The 27922-nt window shown below is 37.6% G+C and overlaps 1 protein-coding gene and 1 long non-coding RNA gene across 39 annotated transcripts in view; one reads left to right on the top strand and one right to left on the bottom strand.

Annotated features, from left to right (window-relative positions):
• Positions 1-27922, bottom strand: part of Adgrl2 (adhesion G protein-coupled receptor L2) — a 644234-nt gene that overhangs the window by 187996 nt on the left and 428316 nt on the right. The window contains exon 1 of one of the 38 annotated variants that reach the window (XM_058578962.1): positions 6184-6326. The exons of 34 other annotated variants lie outside the window; for them this stretch is intronic. The gene's annotated coding sequence lies outside the window, so the exon portion shown is untranslated. Of the gene's footprint in view, positions 1-4383; positions 5242-5590; positions 5701-5918; positions 6145-6183; positions 6327-27922 lie in introns of those variants that run through there. 3 more of the 38 variants (XM_058578961.1, XM_058578954.1, XM_058578950.1) reach the window with 3 other exon arrangements.
• Positions 17262-22888, top strand: LOC131424146 (uncharacterized). Its single transcript, XR_009226695.1, has 3 exons — positions 17262-17514; positions 20112-20180; positions 22659-22888. It is a non-coding gene; the product is annotated as an uncharacterized LOC131424146 (long non-coding RNA).

The following is a 27922-nucleotide window of genomic DNA, read 5'->3' as shown; positions in this document are numbered from 1 at the left end:
TTCTAGTTACCTCTTGACCTTCATGACAGCTGGATTTTAGTTCCCATACTCCCATATTACTTAAGACACTAAAATACTATTTTAAATTTTTTAATGAAACATAGAAAGCTTTGGTAATGATCAAATAAAGATCTAACCTTAAGTAAACCTTGGTTTTAAAGTTCTCCTCTTGTTCATTTTAAGAAAGGAAACACCCAGAAGCCTGGTGTTAACGTTTCTGTTGATTGTGAAAACTACAGCAATAAAAACTCCAACTGCTTGTCTTAAATTAAGACTTGTAGCAGTGTATGTGAGATCTGTATATTTATATTAGTTTTTATAACATTTGGAAGTTTTGTTGTCTGCTTTGATGTGTTAGTCCACTAATAAAGCAGTCAAATGCCTGGAATAAATTTTATTTATTGGAAATTCTCAAGTCAAAACTTGAAGTAATTGGTTTGTTCTACACCACATGATTCAATATTCTGAACTCCCCCAACTACCTGCTCCCAGAGCTATCTGTATTTCTAAATTCGTTTTGTTGCCAACACATAGTAACCCAGTGATTGAAAATGGCAGCTGAAGTGCTTCTACAGTATGTTAATTTTTTTCTAAGTAGTCCAATTTTGTCATCTAAATGTTGAAATATCGTCTTTTCACTGCATTTTACACCTTTAGAGATTTGCTGAATTTAGGATCACCACCATAAAATGAAGATCAATGTTTTCAAGACAATTTTTAGATTATCACTAATAGTTCTAAAAGATGATATATTTTCTTTATAACATTCTGCATTCAAAGCAGACTAGTTAACAGCAACTTAAATGCAATAACAGCAATTACATCAATGTAGGTGGGGTTTTTTTTAACCACTAAATTACTTCTTAGATAAGTGAAGTGATCAGATAAACGATCATAAAATGATTTGGGGGTAATGATAAACAATTTCAATGGCAGTAAAAACAAAAATAAAAACCTCACCTTAATCTGAAAAAAAAAAAAATCACCATTCCTATTAAACTAAAGATGAAAATGTTGGGCAATTAATGATGGTTCTTCCTCATCTTAAACTGTCATATTAGAATTCATTTCCAATATTAAAATTAAACCAAGGAGTCTGAATATTAGTAAATAATCCAGTCTCTAAGAAAACAATATCAATTCCCATTCAAAGACAACCAACCCTCAAAGGTTAAACTCTATAAAATACATGAACTTACAAATCTCCAAACCTTCTATGAAATTCGTTTTCATCTTAAAACTAGGTTTCAGAAAACTAATCCTTTCCTAATTGAAGATAAAAGTTATTCTCCCTTGACCCCTCTGCTCTCTATAAACTGACCTAAATGACCCAACTACTTGTTCTTACTTGTTTCTTCATTCATGGACATTGAGTTGTTAAAAGGAATTCAAACAACATAGCTTTATAAGAATGTAAAATATACAAAGCAAATAAACCATAAATATTAACAAATATAGAACAACTTTGAGCATAATAATTCTGTTTGGCAAAATACAAAAAAAAAAAATTTAAACAAAACTCAATATTGAAACAGAATTGCCTCTATTTAAATAGCATTCATAAAAAATTGGATCTTTATCACCTAGAAAACTTTTCCAACCTTCTACTTCCAATAGAAGTTGTGTTTTCATAAAGTTCATGTTGAGTTTTTGATTCTAAATGTCCTCCACTGGCTTTTTTCCCTACTAATTCATCAACTATTAAAGACATTTCCTGTGCATAGAATTGTCTTTATCACACACACACAAAAAATGTTTTATAAGACTAACTAAAAACCTTTCTCATTTTACTAATATAACAAACTGAAGGCCCTAGAAAAGCATTAAGTTAGATGGAAAGGATTTCTCACTTCCACTAAAGGGACCCCAAAAGACAGGCAACAGTGACTATCATAAAATAAAAGGTCACCCTTTTTCTAGGAACAAACCATTTATCAATAGAAAATAATTGTCTTGCCACTTGCAAGGGATCCACAGCAATAGACAATGTTTTTGGCTCACATAATTACAAAACAGTAAAAGTTCAGAAACACAAGCCTGAATCCACCTCCCTATTTCTACCCTTTAGAATTCTCATTGCCCTTTGGGCCTCCGCTTGGAAGCAAATGGAAGACAGGCTGAAGTTTTCTCAATTGAGCTGAAGCTAAGAAACCTTTGATATGCTAATAATCCCCTTCAAACGGTAAGAATTCACACTTGCATTAATTCAAACAATTTGTGCAGAATGATGTGAAATGGCACCTCTTTTAGAGGCAACCAACAAAAGGAGAGAATTGGAATGTCTAAAGAAACTAAACAACAGAACATTTGTTCTGTTAGTATTCTTTCTATCATGCATAAATTTATTGGAGGGTGGAAGGAAAGAAAACAAAATATTCCACAACACACCTGAACTTAAGTAGAGTTTCTTATACAGTGTTTCTCAAGAATAATAAGGATACTAAATTTAAAGTTACAAAGTTACCTTTAGCTAGGTCAAGACAGTCCCATCCAACTTGGAACGTTACCATTGGCACCCCATAAACTATTTTATTTTTCCCCTATGGATGAATATTGCCTCTGTAGTGCCTATTTTTTAAAGTTTGCCCAAGATCAAACCTGATTTGGTAAGAGATTCCCCAACAGGTAATTATTTACCAAAAGGATGAGACTTTCTTCATTGTGCAACTTGAGGTGAGCAAAGAGCAAATTCGGTGGGAACAGTTCCAGAGAGAAACACTGACAGAGAAATGAATGAACCAACTACGTCCGTTAAACATACGCCTCTGGAGGGAAAGAAAGGAGAAGCACGCATAGTGTAAAAAATGCAGAAGAAAATCAAAGAATTGGGGGTGGAGTGAAGAGGCGACTGCCACAGAACCTGGCCTTTGTAACGGGAACCATATGGTTGGTGGCTGCAGCTCAGACGCTCCCAGGCTGCTTAGAGAAGCTGCTAAGCAGCCTGACACCTTTCAAGAAACAGGAGGAAAACATTTCCTCGGTCTGAATCTGAGACAGCAGTTTGCATCAGGAAGAATGGAATGAGGGGGGCGAGAAAGAGGGAAAAGACAAAGGGGGAGGAGTCCCTCGAAGACCGGGAAAGGTTAAGACGGATACCGCTGGATACTGCTAGACTTGTCCCTCCAACTATGCATTTAGAGGACAAAGTAAAGGCAAAACTTAATATATATGTATATATGGAAGACATATATACGTTCCTTAGCTTCTGCTCGGCGATACTTTGACCCTAAGTGAAGATTCCAATCCAAGCCCCGTAGTTCAGGGAAAGGAACAAACTTTACTGGTCCCAAGCAAGAGTCTTGCAAGCGCGCCTCCACACTGCAGGGGCGCTTTCGCGGTTTGGATTGTCCTGGCCCCTCTGTTTGGGGGTCGCCACAGTCAGTTAGCACAGGAGTCTCCTCTTTCCTCGCGGTCTTCCCACGCCTTATTCCAGCAGCTGGCTCCCAACCTGGCACCCCTATCCTCCAAATCAGGCTCCTCTAGGTTTCCTACACCAAAGGCATCCCAGGAGCCCACACCCGGTAACTTCTCCTGCAGGCCCAACGCGGCCCGCTGCTGCCCTCTCACTGCGGGTCCGGGAGGCTCTCTGCCCTCCCCGTGGCCCACCGGGTCCTTGGCTCCGCCACCCTCCCGCCCCGCCAGTCTTCCCCGGCAGCGGCTGCTAGCCGCCCCTAATCGTTGCCAGCCCCAACGCTGGCGCGGCCACATCTGGCTGCGCTTTGCTGTCATCCTCGCTTTTCCATATTACCTAACCACCTACAGAAGAAACAACAACCCGTAACAACTCCTGCAAGCCCTCCCCCACCGTCCACTTTCCCTGAACTCGCTCCCAGGGCTCAGCCTCTGCGCTCCACTTACAGACCCGGACGGGTCTGCAGGCGGGAGGGGGAGCGAGGGGGACTCCGCGCTCTCCGCCCGGCTTCGGCCCAGCACCTCCGGAACCGAGCTGCCCCGCGGAGGGCGAGTCTCACACTCCCCTCCCCATCCAGACTGTGAAAGGGCGAGTGGCACCTTCGGATCCCAAGCTTTTAAATAATAATAATAAAAAAAAAGCATGTTATGGCAGCTCCATTCTACAACCCTACACCGGCCCCACATAGTCCCCACCAACGACTGGTGCCTCGAAAGCGTTACACTAGATCCAGGAGAAAAGGAGCAGGCTGGACCGGACTGAGAGTTCTGCGTAACGATTTCTCCGGGGGGGAGGGGGAGAACTGCGAGCGCGGGTCTCCCCTTGCCCGGCGGAACAGAGACGACAGAGCCCGACTAAGCCGCGGTTCCCTCCACCTCCAGCACCCACCCCCCCCCAGGCAGGAGGCGCAAAGCAAACAGGTCTCCGAAGCCGGGCACAGAGGTACGATTGTTCGCTCCCGCGGCTCTTACCTCGGTCTGAGAGCGTGCCCCGGGGGAGGGCCGTCTGGCACGGGGGCCGCGCGCAGGGAGAGGCGCAGAGGGCAGCAGCCGGGTGGCTGGAGAAGGCCAAAGCCCTCCGAGAGCGGGTCGCCGGCTGCGGAGTCCGCGCGGGAGGCAGCGCCGCGGCTTGCCGGCCGGACACGGCCCCACGGCTCGGCGGGTCCTCCTGCTCGGCCGCCGCTGCCGCCTCCAGCCAAGCAGCCAGCGCCGGGCGGCTCCAGGGGTTAAGTCAACATTTTCCCGCAGTTTCCCACACGCCGCTCGGCGAAAGAGGTCTTTTCACACACGCGCACGCACCCCCTGACTGCACGCTCCCTTAGTAGAAAAAAAAAATTCGGGAATCAGAGCGAAAGGGGTGGTGGAGGCGAAAGCCTGACAGAGGTGCACAGTCTTGGGAGTCCCCTCGAAGCGGCAGCCGCGGGAGGGGCAGGCGAGTAGACGCCCGCGGCACGAGGCCAACTCAGTTTGTCAGGCAAAGCCCCTCAGCCCGCCGTCCGCACTGGCATCCCTCGCGCCGACCCTGCGGCCCGGGGCAGGAGACAGCAGCGGCCCCTCCTCACATTTCGGATTTCCCCGCCGAGGTTTGAGCGGTGGCCGCTGCACCACGAAAGGTTGAAGACGAGAACTCAGGTTCGGGGAAGCAGGGAGGATCAAGGGAGAGTCACGCCACGCACAGCAACGGAGGGGAGATGCCCCCAACAATCCCAAAGAATTCTCCGGTAAGCTCCCGATTTTGCTCCAGCACCTCTGCGTGTGTGTGAGCGGAGAGAGAGTGAGAGGGAGAGAGGGGAGAGAGGGAGAGGAGAGGCACAGAGACGGGGGAGTGCGAAGTCCTGACACAGACTCTCGGAGAGGTCTGAACTGGAGTCACCTCCAGCCTCCTCCTCCTCCTCCCCACCAAATCCCCACCTACCCCCCTCCCCACCGGAGTTCGGCTAATCATATAAACATATTAGCGTGTACAGCAGCAAAGGACAAATCTCTCCCTCCTGATTTTTCCAGCAAGGGGCTTGGGCAAACTCAAAGAAGATTACAGGCAGCTAAGTACAAAACGTGGAGCAGATAATCTATAACTCATTGCCGCCCAATGGCCATTTTCCACTCCATTTGAGCAGCTGCGGCGGCAGAGCGCCCAAGGAGGGTGGGGGTGTCGGGGAGGAGCGAAGGGGACACTTACGGGCTCGAGCCTTTCGGGTTTTGGTGGCGACGGCAGAGCTGCCGCCAGAGGACACGCCGGCCCCGGCTCCGCCGGCGGGGCGGCCGCAGGGCTGTCCGGGCGGCGGCGGCGGCGGCGGCGGCGAGGGACGCGCGCTCACGGCCACGGAACGCGCCCGGGAGGCGGCCTGCTCCGGCTCGTGCCCCTCCCCTTCCCTCCTCACCCAGTCCGCTCGCGTTTCCCCCCGCCGCAGGTCTCTGGGCTCCGCATCCAGCCGCCCCCCGCCGCCCCATCAACGCACCCATTCAACCTTTAGACGCCCCACCCCGCCCCCCCAAACTCCACTTACTGCGCGCCTGGTCCTCCGCGCGCTCTGCCCGCGCACGCTCTCCATCCTGTCCACACACACGCACTTTAAAAACATTTATTTTATTTCTGGAACTGGGTGAAGGGTATTCAGAAGAGTGCGGCGGAGCGCAGCTCTCCAGCCTCGGAGGGTGGGCGCAGGGGGCTGGCCAGCGGCTCGGGGTCCCCCTCCCCTCTTCTTCCAGGCCCAAGAGCTTTCTCCTTGCCTGGACTTCGGGAAAGGCGCCCAGGATGCGTCTTTTACCCACCCCGTCTCCAGGTTTTCTCTTTTCTCCACGCACCAAGCCGGAGGCCCTTAAACTTTTAGTTTCCGCAGCCCTCCTTTTGTGTGACTGCTCCGAGGAGAAAGAACGTCTGTTCGCCGCGGCTGCCTCCGTCCGGCTGCAGCGCGCAGGGGACGCTCCAGGGTTAATGCGTCTTTGATACCTGAGATTTCCGGCGCGCTCGTTAATGAAAGTTACATTTTTTTAAATTGCGATGACTTTTTCTTTGTAGTTACATTGAGCTAGCTAAACTTTGACTTTATTGACTATATTTCACAAGAGCGTTTTGTTTGTTTTTGATTAAACTCACCAGGATAAGCAACGGAAGGAAAGGAGACTACAAGGCTCTTTACTCCAAGTATATTCATAGTGCTGTTAGGTCTGTTTCCCCTCATTTCCTTACATTGAAACTGCTTTTGCTCTTGTCCTCTGACCACACTTCCTTGCCCCTCTCTGTTGGCAGTGTCAGCGGACAGCCAGGCAGAGCAAGACCCAAACTGAAGGGAACAGACCACTACAGGAAAAATCACATTGGAAAAAAATATATAAAACCCAGTTAATTGTCTTATACATACGAAGAAAATCAAATCTGGAATTTTTTTAATTTCAAAATCTCTGAGCTGAAAACAAGTTTTCAGGTTTATTCATAAACCACTGATTCTACTAATGAATGAAGCCATTTGCTTTCGTTTTCAGGAAAAACTGATTTTCCAAGATTTAAAACCTCTAGAAAAAGGATGAAACTTGATCTTCTTTGCTTTCAGAAACAATATGAACTTTTTGTTTCTGTGGGTATGTTGCAGTCATCATTCTTGAGAAATCATTCCAAACAATGTTATTAAAATGTCAACAGTAGATTGTTCAAAAGACAAAATGATTCTAAATACCTATCAGCATTTTGTCACAAAGCCAGATATCTTTAGTACAGAAGTTAATCCAACTATTGGTCAAGTTTGTTCTTGACTTGCATAAAATCATAAGTTAAATGTACATGTGTCCAAATAACTGAACTTGCTCTTTTAGTCAATGCATTATAATTCTCAGATTAAAACAAAAATCTTGGCTAATTCAGTTTCTTCTATTTGATCTTGGTATTTTAACATTTCACCATTTTAAAAAATAAAAGGAGCAATTCAGAGCATTTGTTCTTTAAACTACAGGCACACTTCAGTTTGGAATTTCTTAGATAACATAATTTAAATATTACCAGACACGATTCAAACTAGTCTGGGGAAAAAAAAGTACATTTATGAAGACCTGGTGTAAAACCTTATCATGTACCTAAGTTTTTACATATGGCAAAATTCACAAATACAACAAATCTACCTTGCAATATTGAATCAGACTACTTAGTTGAAAAGAAGGCACAATTGGAATTCATAGATCTCAGATGTTATTTATATCGCAGTCCCCTTTAGCACTTATAATTAATTTATTTGGAATTATAAAACATAGTATGTCAGACTAATAATTTGATTATTCAAAAAAATGTTGCCCCTTTCTTTTGTTCATCTTGAACATCATCTGGGCATAATTCACAAGGAGCCCCAATGAGTGCATAGATCAATCTAATCCTATTTCCTTTTGGAAAGCAAAACTTAGGCTGAAGTTTTTATTAGTGAGCCTAGTAAGTAATCAATAGACATTTTTGCCTGAATTAAGCTGCCCATATGTTGGCTCATTTACTTATTTATTTAACTCTCCCAGAAAGAATCTAAGAACCCACTGTCTACATTTCATAGGTCTGACATTCTTTGATGTTCAGAACATAAAGTGAGTCACTTCCCACTATGTTCCTAAACAGACAACAGTCACAAAAAAAGGAGACTTAGAAGGGGAAAGAACTTATCAGAAGACAGTTAAAACTATAGGGAGTGGAAAAATCCCTATGCAAATTGCAGATCTTAATGCAGTTAGATATGAATTCTAAAGAGTTCAAAGGGTTCAACACTTTTTTCCTAAGAATATAATAATTCGCTGCTTTTTTAAAATTATGTCCAAAATTATTCTTTCTTCAAGGTGTTTTAAGTATGAAGCAATTTTAATTCTTTTTTTCCTATTTATACATAATACATTTCAAATTTCTTTGTATATCCATAAAGAAAAATTGAAAGAAAGCATTCAATTATTTTGATACATTCAAAATTAAGCTGTTAGCCACAAATCTGCCATTACAAAGGAACACCTAAATGACATACTCCACAGAGTATGTCCACATCCCCAAAACATAGTTTACCTGACACTTCATGACAATTCAAAACATAATTTATAACAATACAGGTGTTATGGTAAGGGAAAAAAAAAGAAGCTTAATAATATCTGCAGATGTGAGCATGTTAAGGAAAGTTAGAATATGTTCTGCATTCCCTACAATCCAATCAATTTAACTACTCAATCTAAATTTTTATTTAAGTAATGGCAAAATCATTGACTTATTCATAATACTTGCTAATTGTTTTTAAAAATAAATCTACAAAGGACAAAGGAAACACCCATTTCCATTTGTTTTATGTTAAATCAACATCTAACCACTCATGGTGATTTCATTCAAAGAAAACAGAAGGAACTCATTAGTTTATGTGGTTAGAGAGATTGATGGGCTTCAAGCATTTTAACCATACATGTTTTTTCCAACTGTAGAAACTCGTGTTTTTAATTTAAGCAACTTGAAGAAACTAAAGATTATTTTATTCAATGGGCTTATGTATTTCTGATATAGATAGTATGCTAATTTTTAAATTTATTTACCCTCCAACTATATTTATTTAAAGGGAAGTAATCAGGTATTTGTCAAAACAGAACATGAATAATAATAGTTTAGGAAATGAATTAAAGAACCTAAAGAAGTTTGGAGATGGACATTATTGCAAAATACTGTGATTAGAGTAAGTCAAGAAAATGGTAGCTTCTTCACACTAGCAAACTTAGATATATACAAGCCAGTGGTCTAAAAAGGGGCTGCTCAGTGGTGGGATGAAGAAAAGATATTGGGAATTGACCGAGGGTGGGAAATTTCCAAGAAGTTTGAACTATTTAGATGTTGAGAAGTATCAATGAGGGAAGATTGTGTCTATTTGAGGGAGCATAGTTTTGTCTGTGATTAGAGCTTGTAAAAGTTTTCAAAAGAAACAAACATCAAACAACAATAACAACAAGAAGAACAAAGTGAAATTACTCTACACTCTAATTCAGAAATAGAAGTAAAATCAACTAATTTTATTCTAAATTTAACTCAGGTTCCTTTTCTTCCTAATTACTGTTTGATAACACTTGGTAGTGAAACTAGTTTTCCCTACTGTAGAAAATGAACTATTTTAAAGGTCTAGAGCAGATCAAAGCAATATATGAATACCAAACTCAACTAGAATTGGTTGGAAGTTGCTAGCTTTGTTTTTCATTTTGGCTTTACCACACATGTAGGCTGAAAAGAAATAAAAACTCATTTTCCATGAGAGCAGAAACATATGAAAGCATTTGGCAATACCAGTAAGTTTTTAACTATTCTCCCAGCTCTCTAGGCTGAGTAAATTTTGTCCAAGGTCAAACTTTACCCAAAATGTAGAGGTGAGTCATAAAAGTACAGATAATTTAAAGTATAATATACATATGATTATGGTTTGCTGTGCTTAAGGACATTGTTTATAAATATATAATCACACATACTATTAATAGCCATCATTTTGTAATTAATACTTTTTAAAATATCTACCACTACAACTGGCTACATGACATTTTCTGTGTTTCAAGTGTTTAAATATGTATAATTGTATATAAAATATAATTTTTTATACAATTACAATTATGATACTCAAAAGCAGGCAAATTTAAAAAGATATCCCTCATAATCATGACTATGATTATTTTTTGTTATGCAGAGTTTTGCACAAACTTTGAATTAATCTTTCCCATAGATTGTTCCCATAATTCTTGTTAATCTCTACACCTTGAGGATTTTCTATAATTGGGTCTTATAGATCTTCTATCAATGCTCTGTCAAACCAAGAAATGTAACTGTAAGAACAGCTTTTTATAAAAGCTATTTATACTAATTTACAATCACTATTTTGTTCATGATAAATACTCATAATCAAATGTTTTCTTATTTAAAATATGTGGTTTAAAAACAAACCTCCAAGACTGGAGTTGAAGCTCAGTGATAGATCGCTTGCCTAGCATATGTGAGGCGCTGGTTTCTATCCTCAATACTACATATAAATAAATAAAATAAAGGTATTGTGTCCATCTACAACTAAAAATATTTTTAAACTTCCCTATCTCCTTTTAATGTGCAAACCTCTACCCCTGTAAACAAAGAAGATGAAATGTCTTTAAACTTTCTTTGAAATTATTGAAGATAAATTGAGTAACCTAAAATTACAATTTTTTGTTTGAATGTGCAGTTCTTGGTAAAGTATAATGCATTGCTTTGGTGTAGAACAAAGCAAAGAGAAGGCTAATAGTAGCAGTAACTCTCTATCAAATCTGAACCCTTAAAGATAGCCAAATAGGAATTGTGCAGAATAGTCAAAATGGAATTTTTAGTGCCTCTGGGAATATGACTTTGATTATTCATGTCATATTTTGTTATAGTATGGCAAAACTTGCTAAAGGCAGTTAAGAGTCACAAAACTAGTTCAAATGCCTTTCTTTGGATTTTAGAGAGCCAAAGCTATAATTATATCATACTTCAAATGTATTAAAAATACATTAAAGTTTTCATAATTATACAGCATGAAATAATAATTGTAATATGTAGCCTTAGTATTTTTTTAAACACCAAATTTGTTTCATTATTGAAAATATTTTATGGTTGAAAACTGTGTAATATGAGATGTTGACCTTGGCTTTGATTGATCATGTAAATTAGGCGTTACACATTTTCATTATTTTGTTTTCTAATATGACGTTTGTTTGTTTGTTTGTTTGTTTTTGTACTGAGGATTGAACTCAGGGATGCTGTACCACTGAGCTACATGCCTAACGCTTCTTTTTTTTTTTTTTTTCATTTTGAAACAGGGTCTCACTAAGTTGCTGAGGCTGGCCTTGAACTTGCAATCCTCTTGCTCCCACTGGCTTCCCAAATCGCTGGGATTGCAGGCATGATTGTGATTCTTTTTACTCCACTCTGTAGCTTTATTTTTGAAGGCTTTCATTTGTTGTGCATATTTTAGTAAAAATAAATTTGTCTGAACATGTAAGAACTAGAACAGAAATTTGCAAATTAAAATGCTGTCTTTTAAGCCCAGTTCTCCTCAAGTCACATAGTTTCTTGATAGGATAATAGAATGTTTCTATCTCTATTCTCAAGAATAATTTAAATCTTTATGGTTCAGTTTTCAACCCATTGCAGTTCTTTACAATGCATTCTTAGGGTCACAATGAAATCAATCACTCAGGTCCTAGACCAAACAATGATATATAATAGGCATATGCTTTTGTGATAAGTAAAAGTAAGTATTTTAGGTTAAAAAAAAGTGAGTTTTCTCTAGAATTAGCTTCCAAATTTAAAATCACATTAGAATATTATTTATACCTCAAAAGAATATTGAAATTATCTTATAGTGATAAGTTTTTGGTTTTGTCGAGTGATATTTACTGAAGAAAGTATGGGGAAAAAATTAGGCTAAAAATAAAAATACATAAATAACCTGTTCAGTAACTCTACATTAAAAAGAAATTGCTGAACCATCACCTGGATATTCTTTGAATGCTTTTGTTTTGGTGATGGAAATGTGTTTTACCAAATCATCCATACTCTTTTTAAATTGTCCTGCTTACCAAAATCACGAATCTACAATATAACTAAAGAGGATGATTAGTATATTAAGAGTGCCCACCATCATTTTGGAAATGTAATTTAATCTCTGACCCCAGTTTAATTAGGACTATGTCCTTAACTACTTGAATTAATGGCCCAAATTCAAATCACATATTCTTGGGGCAGGGAGTTGTTTGGTTGGTTGTTTCGTTTTTGTTGTTATTGTTTGGTTCTGCAAAGCAGAGGATTGAACCCAGAGCCTAAGGCAGGCTACAAATCTTCTACTACTGAGTTATATCCCCAACTCTCAAGTCATATTTTTAATTGTTCAGACAGTATAAAATATACTGCAAGAAAAACTAATTTCCTGCTTATTATCTAATGATAATTGAAACACAATAATTCATTATAATACTAGGGAATTGCTGTATGCAGAGTGGCATGTCTAAAAGAAAAAGGTGATGGGTATAACAAGAAAAAATATTTATAGTTTGCTAAAATAAAATTAGAAAAAAGTTGAGGATAATTGCTGACTATAAAATGTAAATGTTCATGGAACACAAGAATATGAATTATTTTTAAATAATATGAATTCCAGGAAGGCTATCATTTCAGATTTAAAAATAAAGTTGTATAATCTAGTAAGGAATCTGAAAAATATCTACAAGAATGAATTTTGACATTTTCATGTAATTACTCAATATTTACTTTCTTTCCAATGCCCTATTTCAAAATGATTATGTACAGGCACATACATATAAACTTATGATTATATGATTATATATGTATAATGTACACTTATAATTACATATATGTTTATTTTATGCAGGTATAGATTTGAGATGATAATGCTCACATATATGCATATATTGAATATTTTTATTCAGGAATAAATCATGTAATATCAAAAATAGAGACTAGGTTGAATACTTAGAAAACTATTTTTAACTGCTTGGATAAATTTATAGATTATCAAAATTTGGAAGTAAAGTATTTTGTACCCTATAACCAAGGGAAGTCTCTTCCTGCATGAATTTTCCAGTTAATGAAAGAAGTGTTTAAATACTCTGTAGTTAGATTATTAACTTCTACAAAGCTGAAACAGATGTGTGTCTTAATATACCATTAAATTTATGATATACATAGAACCCTCACATAGAGCTGAGCAGAGGCCAATGATTCTAATTTGCTCTAGATTTATAATAACCTGATCTGGTTTTTGTAAGTACTGCAACACTTTAAACAAAATTAGAAAGCAGTTGTGCTTTGTGTGATTAAAGATGCAATTCCCTTTGGGGTAATGAGAAAAGTTAGAACATGTTTCTTTCTTTATGGATGTTTCTATCATAAACAAAAAGTGCCATACATTATATATTTTTGTTACTATGATTTCCTTGTTTTTAATTACAAAATAAACCAATTGAATTTCAGCAGAGTCTCAAATTGAAACTATGCCAAAATTTAGCTGAAGAATGTGTACTGAGCTTCATAAAAATCTTTAAAATTTTTCCCAGGGTCTTAAGGTCTCGTTATACAAATGCTAGTTCACAATCATTTTGTACAACAAAACATCTTTCTGGTCCAAATCTACGCAGTAGAAAATCTTGAGTGCCAAATACATTTCAAAACCTAGGAAATGATGTGAATAAAAGTGTTCAAGAATAGTGACTACTGGATTCATATGTTACAATTTTTTTTCTCATTATAAAAATAATAACATTTAGAGCACATTAATTAAAACTTGGGTTCTATTTGGTGAATTATTATACATCAGCTCCTAAACACAAATCATTTTAAATACTTTAATTCAAATACTATTACTATTGTTTTCTTTAGAAAGTCAGAAAATGTTGGTCTAAATATAATTGTAAACATATATGTGCATATTTATGTATACAGAAAATAAGTATACACAAAAGTATTAATTCATTAAAAGTTTATCTCTTATAAAACCTTTATTAGCCCTTGAAGTCTTTGCCACTTCATATAAAATGATTTATCTTTTGAATAACAAGGTTCCATTAATCTGTTTGACAAAGGAATTTTTAAATCACTTAAATAATTTATTTGAATGAATTATTTAAATTCTGTAAAATATATATATGCACATGTAAATGTATATATCTGTGTCTATATATTTGTGGTCTAGCACAGTATCACAAAAGAAATACAAAAGAGAATTCAGAATACATTGTCCTTGATAGCAGCAGTATAACTTGGTGTTACTGCCCATGTGTTCTCTGATCACCCACTGTTTGCATAGGACCCCTGTTAGAAGGCTATTTATGCTCCATTTGGCAGACAGAGTGATTTAATGTCAGAGAAACTTGCACATTGTTTTCTATATGCATTTTTAACTTTGCATTTTTACTGAAATTGTAGGCTGACAGTTTTCAAAATGTAAAAATAATAAAGACAATTATTCATCAGAGATCGAAATCTTGCTTTCCTCAATCTAGTGCTGTGAGTGCTAATGGAAAGTGGTAAACATACTCCTTCCCAGAGAAATAAATCATCTGTGGATAAAGAGGGCAAATATTTATAAAAAAAAAAAAGAAATAAGGATATACATATACATATAAAATTATGAAGAAATACACAAAACTAATTAGGACATAAAGATAAAAAATTCCCTCAAATAGAACTTATTCTTGTTATTCTTCCTCTGAAGATGTATTTTTACTCATAAAAGTAATGAAAATGATTGAATAATTCTTCAACTATGGTGAGGTTATAGAATAAATATGTGACAGGTTCTTGTCAATTTATTTTTAAATGTGCAAGAAAATTAACTTTCATTTAAGTATCTCAGTCACTGAACATAATGATATGTATCTGTTCTTTTGTCCTGCTAGTCTCTTTTTTGAGGGGAGACTTTATCCGGTTTTCTTCCCTGTGTGTGTACTGGTCTCTTTATTGTGTTAGGTTTTGTTGGGTTTATTCAGTTTTTATTTCAGTTTTGCAACTGATCCTTTTGACAAATTCCTTTAATTTACCAGAAAGTTCCTAATTTTACATATAAAAATCCCCATATTTGTGGCATTTAGTAAATTTGGAAGCTGCCCTCTTCTCTAGTCCTTTTTTCATCTAACAATTCCATAAACCCAGCTGTAAGATTTTTTTTACTTATTACCCTTGACACTTAAATTTTAGGAGGGAGGCATAAGAAACCCTCTGCATTTTAACACAACTTTAAAAAACCCTGATCTATCCTAGTAGAGTCATTTTTTTTTTATAACAGGTAATCAACCCAGGGGTACTTAGACTCTGAGCCACAGTCTGTTTTTTATGTTTTATTTTGAGACAGGGTCTCGCTAAGGCTGGCTTTGAACTTGCAATCTTCATGCATCAGCCTCTTGAATGGCCAGGATTACTGGCATAAGCCAGCTCTTTTGGTGAGTCATGGCCTTTTTAGGAAACAACAGTCTTTTCTTTTTTTTTTCCTTGCAGTACTGGGGATTGAACCCAGCGGTGCTCTGTCACTGAGCTATATTCTCAACCCTTTTTATTTTTTTATTTTTTGAGACTAAGTTGCCCTAGCTGGCCTAGAACTTGGGATTCTCCTGCCCCCACTTCCTGAGTACTTAAGATCACAGGTCTGCACTACCACAACACTAGGCAACAAGTCAGTAAAAGCTCATTTTTTTTTTTAAGTCTCAATTTTTACGTTTGGAGGGAAAAAAAATAAACTACTAAAACATCTGCTAGGCAAGCACTTGCTCTACCATCAGTCCACATTCTTGGAACTAGGAAAGGCTATCTACTTTGTATGACACGACAAGTAGCAGTATTGGATATTATTCAGAATGGCAATGTACCAATCACACTGAGGTAATTTTGAAACCCTCTACCTATTCTCAAAAGCTTTTTGGAGAATAGTGGTCTTTTCAGTGCCTAGCTATAGTTGGCTAATAGAAAGTATTTATGAAATAAATAAATTAGAACCCTATAATCATGAATATCATTAAAATATTTAACTCAATATTAAGGCTACTTCTTGTGCAAATATTATATAGCACTGCCTTTTGTTTTGGTACTGGGGATTGAACTCAGAGGCACAATCTCAGCCCTATTCTGTATTTTACTTAGAGAAAGAGTCTCACTGAGTTGCTTAGCACCTCACTTTTTTTGAGTCTGATTTTGAACTCGAGATCCTCCTGTCTCAGCTTCCCAAGCTGCTGGGATTACAAAGTTTTTACGTGTGTTTCTTTTAGGTAAACAGAAGCACATATGGAGGCAATTAGCTGAAGGACTTTCTAGTTTTTACTGTTAATTATTTTACTGAGTGTATGTGTGTGTGTATTTGGGCACAGGTGAAAATATCTCAAGGAAGGCAAGAAGTTAAAGCATTTCTGTTAGTGAATTTGGAAAAGTGGAAATGTCAGCTGACCATTACATTTTACCTGGGTCAGCCCTTCTCCCCTGTACCCTTTCTGTCCCAACAATTTAAACAAGGTAAAGATAAATCCAGGGAACCTCAAAAATTAAATTCCATGAGACTTTTTCAAGGGTTATGTTTTGCACCCTAACATTTTGGATTTAAGGCAAAACATCTTTGATGAATATGCATTATGCAAAAAGTACCATATTTCTTTCTTAGCTCACTTATGACTCACTGAGCTCTCAAAGCCCGAAACCCTACCTCCAGGAGCCAAAAAACATTTTAACCAATTTTGTCCTGCCAAATTCCAGAAAATTATATTAATGTTATCTTAAAGAGTAAATTAATTAATAGGAATTTCCAAGGAAGGAGATGTTCTGATTTTCTGCTGACACTTTAAATGTATTTTTTGTTGTTGTTTATGTTTCAAAATCCCTAGTAATACATAATTCCTGAAAAAAGCCTTTGTGCTCACTGTAGTAACCTTATTGAAACTCTACTCTCCTTTAGTTAACAATTTAATGAAACTTTCATTTAAATGGTATTTTCTTAATTCTATTTGAGAATACATGAACACCACCTGCCTACCATTTTATTAAAGAATTATCTAGACAGCTTTCCTGTTAAAACTTTATTGGAAGAATGTGTTGTTAATTGTTGGGGTACAGCCCATTTAAAAGAAAAGCATCACAAATAACTTACTGTGTAGACTGGATATGAATGCCTATGATTGGTTCTGCTTCATTTATTCATTTAATTTATTTGTTTACTTAGTGACACTACTGAGGTTTGAACCCACGGGTGTTCTAACACTGAGCTACACTTTTAGCCCTTATGTTTTTTTTTTAATGAGGGGTCTCAATAAGTTGCCCAGATTGGCCTCAAATTTTCCATCCTCCTGCCTCAACATCCATAATACCTGGACTAACAGGGGTGTTCCTCTACCCCTGGCTGCTTCCCTAATAATAGGAAAGTTTCCTTCCTTCTTTTCTTAAACCTTTCCTCTTTCCTTCCTTTCTTTCCAGGGTTTGAACCCAAGGGCACTTTACTGAACTATATCCCAAACCTATTACTTATTTATTTATATATGAACAAGACCAAATAATCACTAAATTGTTGAGATTGGCCTCAAGCTTGCAATCCTCCTGCCTCAGCCTCCCCAGCACTGGGATTACAGGTATGTACCACTGTGCCTGTTTCTTTCTTTCTTTTTATTAAGCAAGGATCTTTTAAATGACAATAATAAAATTAAGCTTTTAATAGTCATAGTATTTATTTTTCAAAGATTTCATCTTGTTTACCTTTTCACTTTTTCTACCTAATATAAAAGATATACTCAGTTCTTAAATAATTACTTCGACCAATTGATTTACTCTGTTCATATTTTAAAATATGAAACATCTTTACTATTATTGTTAACTCTTAAAAGAATATATACTTTGAAAAGGGGAACTTCTGGGCTGGGAATATAGTTAGTTGGTAGAGGACTTGCCTTGCATGCACAAGGCCCTGGGTTTGAACCCCAGCACCACAGAAAAGTAGGGGGTATTTCTTGTCTTGATGCTTAATAAGCATCCCATAGGAAAATACCCAGTTGAATCTCTTTATAAATTCGCTTCTTACCTAAAATTCTACAGTTCCATTAGGTCCAGAATTTGGTAAATGCCATTTGAAGTCACTTTACTCTGCAAATGCTTTTAAAACACCACACTGAAGTGCTTGACACCTCCATACAAAGAAGTCACAGATGTTATTTTTAAAAAATATAAACTATATTGACGATTTATCTTTTTTTTTTCTCCCTTACCTTGAAAGAGGTCTGAAAATGACTGTATAAATAGTGTATAGTCACTTAACTTTGATTAATGCTAAATTTTAAATTTCTTTTTTTTTTCTTTTTTAGATAAATAACATAATTTCAAAGGTTATAATGTCGACCAGACTACCTCAGTTTAGATTTCAGCTCCATCATTTTCAAGCTATGTGTCTTTGAGCAAGTTAGGGAGTCTTATATTTAAATTAACTCTTTCTTTCCTCATTTATAAAAGAGGAGTAATAAATGCATATACCTTACAATGTCATTGTGAGGGTTATATGAATCAATACATATAGTGCCTGGCAAAAAATAATTATTCAAATATTTGCTATTATTTTGGTACTTTTAATAGCATAAAACAATTGAAAATTTTTTCAAAATGCCTAAAATCTTACAAGCTAATATGGAACAGTATTGACCATTCTAATTCAAATATATTTTAGCAAAGAATTTTCTTTTTTCCAGTGCTGGGGCTTGGCCCCAGAGCCTCATGCATGCTAAGCATGCACTCTACCACTAAGCCAAATTTCCTTTATCTTTGCTGAGAGCCACACCAAGAGAAGGGCTGTTACAAAATTGCCAGTACCCAGCAAAAACATGAGCTGATGATGAGACCAGAAAGGACTCACTAAATGGTGAAGCTGGTCAGTTACTTGTCACTCCATGCTTCCTGTCCTTCCCTGTTTTCTCCATCAAATAAGTTCATTCCAGTTTAACTTTTTTTTAAACTTTGACTATAAAGATGTCCTTCATGCTTAACTTGGTTGTACTACCTAATAAAAAACACTTCCAAAGGCTAATTCAACATTTTTTTTTTTTTAAGCTAAGTTACCTAAGGAATCCTACACATTCTTTTCCCAATGACTCATTCTGGCAAAGGTTCTTCCTAGGAAAGATAGCATCACAATGGCTTGGAGGAGAGGGGAGAAAAACCCAGATGGTTAAGGAACAGTGGTCTTCATTTCCACCATTAGTTCTAGGAATTAGCCTTTCCTTGTAAGGAAAGTAAGTCAGAGGAGAGAGACAATAGGCCCACTGGGTATAGCTAGGATATGTAACTAGTTAACAGCTTAGTTCAGGGAATATTTGGCATTAATTTAATTTTATTTTTTCAGTGCTAGAGATGGAATCCAGGGCCTTGAGCATACTAGGCAATCACTCTACCACTGAGCTTTTGTCCCCAGTCCTGACATTAATTTTTTAAATGTATATCCATTTTACTATAGACCAAAAAATGAATTTTGGCAGTAGAAATTATCCCCTCATTAATATAGTGTACAAATAAAACAATAAGCTTGACTTCTTTGTTACATGGAGTTAACTCTTCTTGGAGCTGCCATTTTGTGTTTTTACTGAATTTAATTCAAGAGGAAGAGGAGAGCAGGGTAGGGGATGAACATTAATCAAGTACCATCTATGTGTCAAATATGGTGAGGACATTTTAATATTACTTTATTTTAGGGCTGGCATTCAACTGGCGTGCACTGGCAGGGCTTTCTGGTAGTTTATGACCAGCATCTGTTCTGATCTATTGGTGCCCAAGCCCAAACATTTATACATTATTAAATATTTGAGTATTACCCCTACTTTAATCTTCAAAATAAACCTCCAGGGCTGGAGATGTAGCTCAGTTTTAGAGCGCTTGACTAGCATGCATGAAGCCTTGGATTCAATCTCCAGTATGGAGTTGGGGAGTGGGGGTTTACTCAAAATAACCCTCCAGGGAGATGGGAACACTGGGAGATGGAAGGAGAGACACCACTGGGACCCCTGCCTCTGACTCCACCTGCTCCTCCCCATCCTGCCTCCAGGAGGTATTTATTCTTCTCTGTGACAGTTTGGATCTAGAGCTGGGAGATCCCTTTGTTTTTAAACATTTCCTTCTGTGAAAGTGTCTAGGCTATGAGTATAAATTCTTCTGGATAGCACGTTTGATTTTTTAAAGTTATGTTTTTCAGCCCTGGCAGTGGTGTCTCTGGCAGCTGTGTGGCCCATAGGGAACCTGAGGAAGAGAAAAGTCAAGCCAGGTATGCTATGCCTGCATGCACCTGTTCCTGATTCATGCAGCCGCCTGGATCCAAGTTTTGAATCCTTGGCTACATACATTGGGAAACAGCAGGTGTGCATGTGGTAGCTAGATGCCTGTCCATTTACAACCAACCAGAAATGCTATCAGTCCCGTGGTAAATAAATAAAACGTGAGACAGAAAGGTTAACGTGCCTAACAGTAAAACAAGTATTGGAAGCTGAATCTTTCAGATTCCTTTTAGAGCCTACATTCTGTCCAGGTACATTTCTTGTTTCAACTTTCTCTTAGCTGAAAAACCTGTTTCTCTAAAAGCAATCTTACATAGCAGCCCAATATATTAATGAGAAACAACTATGTTGGCTCTGATTAAAGCAAAATACGGAGCAAGATTCACCCCCAGCTACATCCCCATCACTTCTGCAGCTCCTGCAGCCATCTTCACAAAACTCAATATTGGCTCTTAAGAGTAGAGTGGGGAAAAAACATTGACCTACAACGTGCTGCCACCCTCAGACCCACTCCACATTGTTCACCTTGGTAAATAATTCATTCAACAAACACACTGTGTAGCTATTGAATATGAGACTCGAGGAATACAAAGATAAATAAATACTGTCTGCCATCAAAAATCTCACAGAGAGAGGAGGAATAAAGAAAAAATAATAAGTAAAACAAAAACAACCACTGATTCTAATGCCTTTCTGTGTCAATTCTCACAACTGAAAGAGAAAGGGATGTTCTTCCTTTAACAGATGAGAAAACTAAAATCTGAAAGGTTAAGAGGATGTATTGTCATAGCAGCAAGGATTACCTCCCGGGTCTCAGGAATGCCAGAACCTATCCTTTTTCATCTGGAGGGTGGGGGGGCGGGGATACAGCCTGCAATTTGTTGTAAAACTACAACAAAGTAAGCACATTTCAACACAGATTAAAATTTAAAATGCACATCACTTAAATTAGAAGGAATAAAAATCCACAGAAAACTAAAATCATTAAATTATTATTATAATACTTTTCTTCTCTTCTCACAACAGCCCTGAGAGGTAGAAGGGCAGATATCATTATTTCCGTTTCATAAAAGTGGAAGTAAATCCCTGAACTACTCATGGAAAGTCACACCGTAGGGATGAAATTTTCTTGCCTAATGTGTGTGGGGGTGTGTGGGGGGGGCGGTGGGGGGGAGCTGTTGAGCAGTCACAATAAAATCCCTAACAAGCTTTGAGACCTTAAGCAAATGAAATATCATTTTTAGGCCACAATTTGCTCATGAGTAAAAGTATAATTCAATCAAATTTGATGATATTTAGACCAAGCCTGTTGGAAGGTAGGTGACTTGGCCTTGCTACTTAGAAGCTATGACCCTATATGTAAATCCAAGAACTTATGGTGGGAGAAACACTAGAGAAAAATCTAGAATAAAATAAGAAACACAGAGATGAAATAGCATTATGTGACTATGTTATAGACTTTCTGGCCAGAAGGAGAAAAAGAAGGATTCTTTTCTACTGCAGACCACAAAACTGACAAGGCAGCCACATATCTTAGTGTTAGGGATTTTAGTCTCCTAGTATCTGCAGAAACTTTCATTCCTCAGAAAGCAAAACACTGACAATTTCTTGACTGGCCTTGCTGATAATTTCATTTCCCAGAAGGCAGAGTAAGCATTAAGGGGAACTCCTGCTCAGGACCCAATTCTGACAGAAACCAGTAGGTAAAATGGAAATGATTGGAACCTTGGGGAAAAGCAACCATGCGCTCTTAGAGTTTGATTTAAGCAGTGTTCTGCCTATGCAAACACAAATGATTCTAATGAGCAAGAAAATGGGGAGGAAACTAAAGAAACCAGTGTGCTGCACAGGGACTCACTGACAGGCTCTGAATTTAAAACAGCATGCGCAAAAGATGGTAAAAGGGGACACATAATCAAGCATAAATATATGAAGGTAGCATTGATGTATAAAAATTCAGCAACACTAAAGCACAAAATGAACTGGGACTTGTGAAAGAGGCTAAAAAGAACCCAAAGTGCTTTTCCTTAGCATGAAATAAGAGGGAAGATCAATAAAGGAATAGGCCCATTTTTTTTGAACACATAAAATTCATTCATGAAAAAGAGAGCAAAGCCTCTTTATTCTTTTAGGTTTCTTCCCTGTTGACTCATTCATATCTCTGCTCACATGTCACTTCTTCAGAGATTGCCTTGACTGCCCTTTTAAAAATAGATCTTGGAGCTGGGGATGTTGCTCAGTGGTAGAGCACTCACCCCACATATGAGGGATCTATCCCCAGCACCACAGGAAAAAACAAAACAAAAAACAACTCACTGACCTCCAGACTTTTCTTTCTTTGTGGGGGAGGGGATTTACTGGAGGTCAAACCCACGAGTGGGTAGCTCTACATTCCCAGCCCTTTTTTGAGTTAAGTTCTTATTAAATTACCCATCTGGTCTTGAACTTGTGATCCTCTTGTGTTATAGCTTCCTGAGTCCCTGGGGTTACAGGCTTGAAGACTTTGCATATGCAATCACTGACTGCCATTATTTTACAGATGTAAGTATTTTCTCTCTTTTGCATTAGAATGTGGCAGGGACATTGATTTGTTCACTGCTGGATCTGTAGGACCCAATAAATATGTGTTGAATGAAGTCAAGACCATTAGATTTTGGCTAAACATGAAAAGACAAACAGATAAAAAGATATAGAGAAATTTATTGAGGACCTAGTAGGTATCAAACACTAAATATTTATACTCACTCAAGCTTTTAATCATCACAACACTATAAAAACATGCATTATTATAGGGTTGAATAATTTGCCCAGGACCACTCAACTACAAAAGTGTAGAGCTAGGACCTGAGCTAGGACCTATTTAGGTACAGGGTCAAGCACTTAACCTATACACTGTACTGGGAGAACCTAACTGGTCTAGGGGCAAATGTGTCTCTTGACTTCAGTGAATTATTACCAGGGACCTTCTAAATGATATTATGGAGTGTTTAACTGATTACCTTTTAAAAATGGGGTGGGGGGTTGGGGGAGGCTAGGACAGAAATGCCTTATATTAAGAAAATGGTAGAACCTGGAAACTTTAGATTCTTGAAATTGTCATTGCTTGGTGGGTGGGGCGTAGATAGCCTACATTATATTTATAAGAAGTTTGTGAACATTTTTGAAAAGTGGTTATTAGGAAAACATATAAGTTCAAAAAGGATAAGTAATTTAGCCCAATTTTATATATTCTCCTCTGTTAGAGTTAGCAAACCTGCATATCAGGGCAATGGAAATAGCAAGGCATTCAGTCTTCCTTTATATCTTTGTGAAGCAGATGGAGAAATGTAGGTTCCGGGATATATTATCATATTTTTGTAAGTGATTGAGTGATTGCCCCCAGTGGTGATGAACATATTTATCAATGCCTGGTGTGAACATATTTATCAATGAGTGAGATAAAGCTATAAGAAGGCATGACTTATTAAAAACAGGTTACATGAGAGAAGGAAGGCTTTGGATTATAAAATCAGGATGTAAAAATAATTAAAACATGGACAAAATCTAATAATATATAATTTGGTGGGAATATTTGTGAGATCCTGCCTTGGTACCCAAATACCAACAGCCCAAATTTGCTTTGAAAGATATGTGACTTAGCAGCAGGACTCAGGGAGAAAAATAAAGGAGATTTACTTGGCTATGAATCAACGGAAAAACATGGTTGCAAAAACAAACACCACCAAACAGGAATAGATTAGACTGCATTAATAAGTTTAGAATATAAATAAAATAATGGATCCAGCCATGGTGGTACACACCTGTAATCCCAGCCACTTGGGAGACTGAGGCAAGAGGATACAAGTTCAGGGCCAGCCTCAGCAACTTAGTGAAACCCTTAGCAACTTTGCAAATAAAAAAATCAAAAGGACTGGGGATGTAGCTCAATGGTAAAGCACTACTGTGCTCATGCCCCTGTACCAATAAATAAATAATAAGAAAAAAGAAGAAGAAAATAATGGAGAGGTCTGGGGATGTAGCTCTTGTGTAGTATTGCAGAGTGTTTTCAGAGCATGTGTGAGCCCTGGGTATGATCCCTAGTACCACAAAAAAAAAAAAAAAAAAAAAGAGAATATAATCTAATCCTGCTTTCAATTGTTTAGATTACCATCTAGGAGTAATATTTAAGGAAGATGTGAATGTAAAGTTTATAAGATTTCCAAGATATATAGCTTGAATGGTCTTATATTTGATAGTTATATCTGAATAGTATAAACATAAATTTAATCATTACTTAGAATTTACTATTTTCTAGACACTATGTTAACTATTTTACACTAGTCAATGTTAACACCAGCCCCAAGAAGTTCTAGGTTATTTTAATGTTATATGAGTAGAAAATTGAGACTGAGAGAGTTTAAATAATATAAATAAATAAATAAATAAATAAATACTAACAAATGATAATGCTTACATTTGAAGGGAGGTCTGTCTCCAGTACCTGCTCACTTATTCTCTATTATGAATTTCTCCTACTAAATAGAAAGAAATCATATTGTAATGTAGAGGCATATGTGTACATTTGTACATATGATGATAAAATCACATAAAATAATAGAATAAAAATAATATGCAAGAAAAAGACTAGAAATAGAAAACATTAAGAATAGGAGCTGGGTATGGTGGTACACAACTGTAATCCCAGCAGCTCCAGAGGCTGAAGCAGGAGGATTGACATTGTTGAGGCACTAAGCAACTCAGTGAGACCCTGTCTCTAAATAAAATACAAAAAAAGGGCTGGGGATGTGGCTCAGTGATTAAGTGCCCCTGGATTCACTCCCCAGTACTACTGAGAGCCATAGCCCAGTAGGAATGACTCATGGCATTTTTGGTTGAAAGGTGAGGACAGCAAGCCATTGAGATGATAATGATTGTGTTAAGATGTGCATTCAATTGGATATTAGACCCCTGCTGTCCACCTAGGCCTGCTACTTTGGAGCTCTCACGGGATTCCCGGAGAGTTCCCATTGGTTGGGGAAGTGCGGTAGGAGGGATTTCCGGAGGAGGGATTTCCGGTTGGTGTGGTGTGTCCCGGGAGAACGCTTGGCGTTCTCGGGAGTTTTGGAAATAAAGTTTGTTCCTGCTTGAGTGGCTCGTGATTTAGTGCCCAGCCAGACTGTGGCACAGTACCAAAACAAACAAACCAAAACCAATAAGAATAGGTCCTGGGAAAATAACTACTTTCTTCTTTATCTACTTTCTTCAACTTTCCAGATCTTTCCTAACCCTTTCCTAACTTAATGAAACTCTCACTACATTTTTTGGGTTAAAAAATTCCTATAAGTATGTGGGAGAGGGATTCATTTTATTACAAGTGCCCCAAAGAGGTTGAATAAAAATACATTAAGGTATCATAAGGCATATTTTAGTTTAAAAACTGAACCACTTGTAGTCAGAATTTTTCAAAGAAAGAATACCTCAATAGAAGAAATAGTGAGTTCGCTGTCCCTAGAGATGCAAACACAAGTCTGGAAACACTAATATTTAATCATTGTTGGCTAATATATCACTTCATACTGTGGTCTTTTCAATCTGCTTAAGGGACCTTATGTTATAAATACATTTAATAAAATATTTGTTTAATGAACACATGAAACATTCAGAAGAGGAAAGTAGCCTACAGATAATATTTGGTTTCAATACCAGCGTTTTATGAAGTGAGCGTGGACAGCAAAGACTGGACTGAAAGCTGTCATGGTCATTGGTTTACCCAAGTCGCAGCTGACCCCTGGCTATTGACACTGATGACCCAGTAAGTGGTCCCTCCAGGATGTGCTATTGGAGCATGACCTCCTCTCATATACTCTAGTCTCTGCTTCCATTCCAAGCTCAGGTAAGTGTTCCTCTTTTTTTTCTTTCCTCCCTAAACCAGGACTTCTGTTATCTAAACTGAAAGCTCCGAGAAAGCAGGAAAAATGTCTCTTTAAAATTTATTTAAATTACTTTTTTAGTTGTAGTTGACACAATACTTTTATTTTATTTATTTTTATGTGGTGCTGAGGATCAAACCCAGGGCATTGCACGTGCTAGGCGAGCGCTCTACTGTTTAGCCACAACCCCAACCCCAAAATGTCTCTTTTTTATCTGTTCAGATTGTATACGATGCTTGATTCGATAGACACAAAGCAAATATCCATTGACTCTATCAGTTTGGCAGGTATATTCAGTAAGTTTTTGTTTTCTTATCTAAATATGGTCAAAAGGACCACCTTTGATTTCACATATAAACCATGGCAGAATTTACTTTAAGGGTTGTTAATTATTTTGTTATCCCTTGCTAAAATCATGCTTTCCTTTTTGTCAGTAGAAACCAAGACCCAAGGCTTCAGCATGGAGATGTTTTTTTAATTAGAGTAAAAAAAAAAAGTTTGATTTTTCTTTTCAGGAAAGAAAATTGTCAATTTTTTGTCAAATGAAAAGCATATAAGTTAAATTTACAAGATAGGGGACCAGACAAATTTGAAATATTACCTCCTCCTTTTCCAAGATAAACTCTACATGACATTGACCTGTGGTCCTACCATACAACTTTTATCCATATTAATAGGGTTGGGTCACAAAATAATTATAATAAATTAAATGTTCTGCTATCTTTCCCCAAATGTTCTTCACATAGTTGGAAATAGTGATGAAGAGGACATTTTAATGCTGAAAGCAGCTTTCAGGGAAAAAACTGGATAGGCTTCATTTGTTTTTGTGGGTTTTTAAAAAAAAATTTTTTGTAGTTGTAGATGGACAATACTTTTATTTTATTTGTTTATTTTTATGTGGTGCTAAGGATTGAACCCAGTGCCTCACAGGTGCTAGTCAAGCGCTCTGCCACTGAGCTAAAAAGCCCAGCCCTTCATTTGTTTTTGTTCTTACATATATTAAAGCATCCTAATTACATTTTTGTAGCTTCTCAGAAGTTGGGCATAATATAACCTAGCACATACAACCTCAAGAAAAAAATTATTGAAGTGCATAATCAATATAGAAGAATCACTATTTTACTTCAAGAAAGCATAACTAAATATATTACTAAGACAAAAACAAAAACCCCTCAGATATTGTGATAATGAATGGCTCAGTAGGAATATAGAACAAAATGCAAAGTAAGAAGTTTGGGAGAAACGGTCACATGATCATTAATAAAATGGGGGAAAAAGAAAAAAGCAACAACATTATTCACAAAGTCAACTTGGGAACATATTAAAAATACAAATTTAGCCAGGCAGGCACAATGGCACAGGTCTTAATCCCAGTGGCTTCAGATCTGAGGCAGGAGGATGGCAAGTGCAAAGCCAGCCTCAGCAACAGTGAGGCTCTAAGCAACTCAGTGAGACCTTGTTTCTAAATAAAATACAAAATAGGGCTGGGGATGCGGCTCCCGTGGTTGAGTGCCCCTGAGTTAAATCCCCAGTACCAAAAAAAAAAAAACCTTTCTAGCCCACACGTTTGTATATTCTAATTCAATAGATATGATATGGTAGTCGAAAAAATATATAATTTAAAAATGTCATCCAGAATTCTGATGCTTAACCAAGTTTGGGAACCCTAAACAACACAATGGAGATAAGCAGACAGTACAGAGCAGATTTTGTCCTCAAGAATCTCACAATCCAATGGGTAGACTTGACAGACCCTGATGATTGACTAGCAAGCAGTGTTATTTCTCCTGAGGCCCCTCTCCTCTTTGGCTTGTAGGTAGAAG

This window comes from Marmota monax, unplaced genomic scaffold, assembly GCF_021218885.2.
Source record: "Marmota monax isolate L192 unplaced genomic scaffold, Marmota_monax_Labrador192_F-V1.1 WCK01_AAM20220418_F8-fsc00046, whole genome shotgun sequence".
NCBI lineage: Eukaryota > Metazoa > Chordata > Mammalia > Rodentia > Sciuridae > Marmota > Marmota monax.
Note: the sequence above shows the minus strand (reverse complement) of the source record. Positions and strands in the feature narration are given on the sequence as shown.